Source organism: Gossypium hirsutum, chromosome A12 (assembly GCF_007990345.1).
Source record: "Gossypium hirsutum isolate 1008001.06 chromosome A12, Gossypium_hirsutum_v2.1, whole genome shotgun sequence".
NCBI classification, from domain to species: domain Eukaryota; kingdom Viridiplantae; phylum Streptophyta; class Magnoliopsida; order Malvales; family Malvaceae; genus Gossypium; species Gossypium hirsutum.
This window is the reverse complement of record NC_053435.1, coordinates 74,008,936-74,016,211: the sequence shown is the minus strand read 5'-3', so window position 1 is coordinate 74,016,211 and position 7,276 is coordinate 74,008,936.

Sequence of the window (7,276 nt, the reverse complement as noted above, 5' to 3'; positions counted from 1 at the left end):
CTATGGATTAATTTGAGATATTATCGATAGAAATTATAAGTTGAGAAGAATTTATTTTGATTATGAGTTGAGAATTTTGCTTGAGGACAAGAAAATGCTTAAGTGTGGGGGTATTTGATAAACCATAATTTATACATATTTTTTCCCCATGCTTAATGTATTTTCTGGATGATTTTCCGTTAGAATTGGTGAATTCGATGCTCCTAATTCTTTGACTTCATGTTTTATACTCAAGAGAGCATAGGAGAGAAAAAGGAACGAGAAACGGGCCAAAAACGGAGAAAATGGGCCAAAGTACGAAATCAACACGGCTTGGACCTCCTCATACGGGCAGACCACACGGCCGTGCCAATTTGGCAGGCTCGAGCACGGCCTGAAGAAATCACGCACGGGCGTGTCCCTGTCGAGCCCAAATTGAGTCCAATTCAGAAAAGGCTAATTTTGAAGGCTCTTAGGCATTCCAAAGCCTATAAATACACCCTAGAGGAGGAAGAAAGGGGCACAGAATAGGGAGTAAGGAATTACTCCAAAGAAGCCGATTGATCCATCTCAGAAGTCAGATTCACCATTAAGACTGAAGATCTCCCCTCAATTTCCCCTTCAGGAGTTTTGGGTTTCCTTTATGTTTTGTATTCTTTATTATTCTAAGATGTTTTCTTATTTAGTTATGAACTAAAACCCCTAAATACCTAAGGGGAATGAAACCTAAGATGAATCTTGTTATTATCTTCTTAATTGTATGATAAATATATAACTTGTTCTTAATTATGTGTTCTTAATTCTTGTTTTGATATCCCAGGATACTGATTCAAGATAAGCTCTTACTTGGAGGAGGAATAGACCCTGTCTAAGAGTACATTTTTCATAATTAAGCGGATTTGATTGTGCGCCTAGACATAGGGTGACAAGATTTTATCGGATTAGGGTGAAACCTAATAAGAGGATCTATATATCGAGTTAATGAAACCCTAGGGTGTTAATTAGAGAAAGGTCTCAATTATTCAATCTAGGGATTAGACGTTATTAGTCTTGAATAGGGATAATAACATAACTTAGGGATCTCTACGGAACAAGTTAAATAAATAAATTGTCCGATTCAGAGCTAAAATAACAAGTACAGTCTAGGTGGATTTTTCCTTAGGTATTGTCTTCATTCAATCGATTTTCCCAAAAGTTATTCCCTAATTCTATTCTCTGTGAATTCTTAGTTCAGATAATTAGTTAGTTAAAACAAAAACCTCTCTATTCTTAGGCTAGATAATAAAAAGACAGTCATCACTACTACTTTTAGTTCCTTTGGGTTCGACAATCTGGTCTTGCTAAAACTATACTATTGTTCAATAGGTACACTTCCCTACATCACAATAATAGTTAGTTCAAGAATGAGTAAGTATAAATATTTAAAAACTATCACGAACTCACGCAATCAAAGGCCAAGGAGGAGTGTTAGAAGATAGCCTTCCATGCAGCTCATGCAGCAATGTGCACCACATACAGTCGAACCATGCTTGCAGCAGCTGAAGCTTATTGATATTGTCCAAATTCAACTTGTTTTTGTTACTTCAAGTTCATATTTTGTAACTTAGTTTGATTTGAACTTAGTTGGTAAAGAATTTCATGTAATTAGGTAGTGATTAAGTTGATAAATCAGCTTTGTTTATGTGTACAAGTTATTTAACCAAGTTTCCACATAATTTGTGGTATTAGGTAAGTATTAGGTGAGGTTTGCTTTGTTTTTTGCTCAATCAAAGACTGATTTATGTAATGGTAATAGTCCAATTTTTTTAATGACAAATATTAGATTTCATTCACATATGCTCCATTATTTTCTTGCTTTTCGATTCTGTTCCTATTCTTAAGCAAATTTCTGCTTTTGTTTTTTCACCAAGTCACGAGGCTTATTGCACAAGCTTTCGACTCTACTTGCTCAGCTTTGTTCCAAGCACCAACAATTGGTATCTAGAGCTTTTGTCTTAGAGGACATATTGTAGTTGAACCTTAAAGTGAATGGCTTCTTCAGAATTTTTTTCAGCAGCACCACTAGTCTTTAATGGTGAAGGGTTCTGCAATGGCTGGTTAAGATGATAACTTATCTGCAAGCTTTTGATCTGTGGTATAGTGAACACTGATCCTGAACCAGCTCCACTCAGAGCCAATCCCACAGTGGCTCAAATCAGGCATCACGCAGATGAGAGGACCAAGAGGCACAAAGCCATGTCTTGCATCCAAAACTGTGTGTCAGATGTCATTTTTACGAGAATCATGGCTTGTGAAACTCCAAAGCAAGCTTGGGACAAGCTCAAGTAGGAGTTCCAAGGCTTAGAAAGGATAAGGCAGCAGCAGTTGCTAAACTTGAGAAGAGATTTTAAAAATTTAAGGATGAAGGAAGAAGAGGCAGTGAAGCAGTACTCAGATAGGATAATGGCTGTGGTGAACAACATAAGGTTGCTAGGAGAACAGTTCAGTGAGGCAAGGATCGTGGAGAAGGTGCTCTCAACACTGCCTAAAAGATATGAGACAAAAATCTCAACCTTGGAGGATTCGAGAGATCTTGCAAGCATTTCCCTAACTGAGCTTATTAATGCCTTCTATGCCCAGGAGCAAAGGAGAGCTAGCAGGATGGAGGAGCACCAAGAAGGTGCTTTTCAAGCCAAGGCCAACACTGCCTCGAGCACCTCTTCCTACAAAGGTAAAAATTGCTGGAGAAGTAGGCCTAAGCTTGATGTTGCAAGAAGAGGAGACCCACTCTGCAGATATTGTAAAAGGCCTAGTCATCTAGAGGCCAAATGCTGGTTCAGACCAGATGTTTTATGTCAACATTGCAAAAAGAATAGGCATGTTGGAAGGGTTTGCAAATAAATAGGCAGACCTGGGCAGAATCAATCACAACACAAGAATGTTGAAGCTCAAGTGGCTGAAGACACCAGTGACCATGAGGAGCAGGTCTTTACTGTGACATGCCTAGCTGGTCAGAACAAAGGCTCAAAAGGGTGGCTATTGGACTGTGGTTGCACTAACCACATTCACCAGATGCAACCATTTTTAAGACTTTGGACAGAAGCTGCAAAACCAAAGTGAAAGTTGGCAATGGTCAGTTTATCAAAGCTGAAGGGAAAGGGAATGTGCTAATATGCACTTCCACAGGAGACAAGGTCATCACAAATGTGCTATCGGTGCCTGAGATTGACAAGAACCTTCTTAGCATTGCTCAACTGCTTGAAAAGGGCTCCTCATTTGTGTTCAAGGGCCAGGAGTGCCAAATTGCTGATCCAAATGGATCAAGCCTCATGACAGTCACTATGACTGATAAATGCTTTGAAGTCAAAATGCCTAGTGATTCACACTCAGCATGTACCGCCTCTGGTAAAGATTCCAAGCTTTGGCACCAAAGGCTTGGTCATGCCAACTTCAAATCGATGGATCAAATGGTCAGCAAGGAGATGGTTGAAAATTTCACTAAGTCACTCCAAAATGAAGATATTTGTGAAGTTTGTCAGATGGGAAAGTAAGCTAGGCTCCTATTTCCTGCAAATACAACTTCGAGAGCATCAGACAAGTTGCAGCTGGTGCACACTGATGTGTGTGGCCCTATGAAAACTGAATCATTTAATGGTAATAGGTACTTCATTCTCTTCATTGATAATTGTACCAGATATTGTTGGATTTTCTTTTTGAAGCACAAGTCTGAGGTACCTCAAGTGTTCTTGAAGTTCAAAGTTGCACCTGAAATAGAAATAGGATGCAAACTAAAGACCATTAGGTTAGACAATGGAGCTGAGTACACCTCAGCTCAATTTCAAGCTCTCTGTAGTGATGTTGGCATCAAACATTAGCTGACAAATGTCTACACACCACAGCAAAATAGGGTTAGTGAAAGGAAAAATAGGAGTTTATTGGATATGGCTAGATATCTTCTATTTCAGAAGAATTTTCCTAAAACTATGTGGATTGAAGCAGTTAACACTACTGTGTACCTTCAAAATAGGCTCCCAACCAAGGCTTTGACACACAAAACTCCATTCGGGGCCTGGTTTGGGTTTAATCCATCTTTGGCTCACTTGAAGGTCTTTGACTGCTTGTGTTATGCTCACACACCATCTGTAAAGAGGGACAAACTATCAAAAAGGGCCCAACCTGGTGTTTTGGTAGGCTATAGCTCAGTTAAGAAAAGGTATAAGATTCTAGATTATTCAACAAACAAGATCCAAGTAAGCATAGATGTGATCTTTAATGAAAATGCATGTTGGAACAGGGAAAGAAATGAACCAGAGGCTATTTCTGAAGAATTGTTGGCTGATCCAAATGGTCTTGATATGGACGTTAATGATGAACCAGTCAGGGGTACAAGGACTTTAGCTGACATATATGAGAGGGCTCATGTTGCTCAAGAAGAACCAATTTTTTTTTAAGATGTTGAAGCTTATGAAGGCTGGAAACAGGCAATGGCTGATGAGATAGCCATGATTGAAAAGAACCAAACATGAGAATTGGTTGAATGACCAGCCAAGAGGAAGGTCATTGGGGTGAAATAGGTCTATCAAGCCAAGCAGAATACTGATGGAAGTTTGAATAGACTGAAGGCTAGGCTGGTTGTTAAAGGGTTCAGTCAAAGATATGGCCTGGATTACCTGGAGACATTTGCACCAGTGGCCATGCTAGACACCGTCAGGCTACTGGTTGCCTTAGCAGCACAGATGCAGTGGAAGATCCACCAACTTGATGTAAATCTGCATTTCTCAATGGCTTCCTTGAAGAAGAAATCTACATTGACCAGCCCCAAGGTTTTATTGTGTCTGGCAAAGAACACATGGTGTACAAGCTTAAAAATGCCTTGTATGGCCTAAAACAAGCTCCTAGAGCCTGGTATGCTAAGATTGATAGCTATCTGATTAGCTTGGGATTTAAGAGAAGCATCAGTGAGCAAACACTGTATGTCAAAAAGGAACAAGCTGAAACATAGCTTATTGTGTCCCTTTATGTTGATGAGCTCTTGGTGACAGGAGGAGATCAGATCATATTGACTGATTTCAAGGCCAAAAAGAGGGAAATGTTTGAAATGTCTGACTTGGGGCAGATGACATATTCCCTTGATGACATATTTCCTTGGAATGGAGGTGCTACAAACTCAAAGTGGAATCTTCTTGGGACAGAAGACATTTGCTGCAAAGATCTTAAACAAGTTCTTTATGGAAAATTGCAAGCCAACAAGCACACCTATGGCTGTTGGAATGAAGCTGTCAAGCCAAAGGGACTATGAACAAATCAGTGAATCTGCCTATAGAAGTCTAGTTGGTTGCTTATTGTACTTGACAGCAACCAGACCAGATATCATGTTTGCTGTGAGTATGCTATCGAGGTTCATGCATTGCTATAACAAGCAGCATCTTCAAGAAGCAAAAAGAGTGCTCAGATACATCAAAGGCACCTTGAGCCATGGATTACAATTTAGCAAAACTAAAAACCTAAAGCTGTTAGGCTACACTGACAGTAACTAGGCTAGTTCAAAGGATGACATGAAGAGTAATTCTAGTTATGCATTCACACTTGGTTCAGCAATGTTTTGCTAGAGTTCAAAGAAACAATCGATAGTGGCTTAATCCATAGCTAAAGCTGAGTATGTGGCTGCTGCTGGAGCAGTCAACCAAGCCATTTGGCTAAGGAAAATCCTAGCTGACTTGAACCTACATCAAAGGGAAGCAACAGATATTTATTGTGATAACCAATCTGCTGTTGCAATTGCAAAGAATCTTGTTTTCCATGGTAGAACAAAGCACTTTAGCATTAAGCTACATGTGGTTAGGGAAATGGAGCAAGCTCAAGAGGTGAAGCTGATTCATTGCAATTCAGAGGAACAGGTTGCTGATATCTTCACAAAAGCCCTTGGAATGTTAAGGTACACTAAACTGAGAAAGCAGTTAGGAGTTAGCAGCATGGAGACCAAGGAGGAGTGTTAGAAGATGGCCTTCCATGCAGCTCATGCAGCAAGGTGCACCACATGCAGTCGAGCCATGCTTGCCGCAGCTGAAGCTTATTGATATTGTCCAAATTCAACTTGTTTTTGTTACTTCAAGTTCATATTTTGTAACTTAGTTTGATTTGAACTTAGTTGGTAAAGAATTTGATGTAATTAGGTAGTGATTGAGCTGATAAATCAGCTTTGTTTATGTGTACATGTTATTTTACCAAGTTTCCATGTAATTAGTGGTATTAGGTAAGTATTAGGTGAGGTTTGCTCTGTTTTTTGCTCAGTCAATGACTGATATATGTAATGGCAATATGCCAATTTTTTTAATGAAAAATATTGGATTTCATTCACATATGCTCCATTATTTTCTTACTTTTCGATTCTGTTCTTGTTCTTAAGCAAATTTTTTTCTTTTGTTTCTTCACTAAGTCACGAGGCTTGTTGCACAAGCTTTCGACTCTGCTTGCTCAGCTTTGTTCCAAGCACCAACAATCATCACATGACATGGGTATCAAGTAATTGAAAGCAAGTTACCAGCCCTTTGCCACCTATCGAACAAGCAAATCATGTAGCAACTTTTGTTGCAATTTAGTTTGATTTTTCATGTCAATGGTGCACTACCATATTGCCCATACAATATATGAATAAATTACAAATGATTCCTAATCCATAGACCACCAAAAATAGCCCAAAATAGTTTTAAAATCACATAGAACTATTGTTTCCTATATTTAGCTGTTTGACTTTAAATATCAATTTCGGCCCCTAAACGAATCCAAATCGAGTGTATTTTTTTTTCAATCAATGAGTTAAGATTGCAAAAAAAAAATTGCACATAAAATTCTGTGGATAAATAAAGAAAAATAAAAAACCAACTGTTGCACAAAACCAAAAAAAAATGCCAATTTCCAGATTTTGTAGTTTGATTTCAAAAATTGATTTCAGACCTTAAATGGATCCAAATTGGGTGTCATTTTCTATATGGATTAATCAGTGAGTTAAGATTGCAAAATAATTTTTGTTTCAAAGAAAATCTCTATAGATAAATACAGAAAAATTAGAAACCAACCATTGCACAGAACCAAAACATTTTCATTCCAATTGGTTTAGTCCAAAAAATTTCCCAAGGATGAAATAATTTCAATTACAACAATAAATTAGATATAAAAAAATATAAAAAAAATAACTGTAAAATAAGGCTTAGATATCACCAAGGATCAATTTAACGATTTTATCTCATCATCTTACAAGAAAATCAGTAGAAGAATTTATACCTTGAACACGGATAGTCACCATCCTCGTTCAATGCTT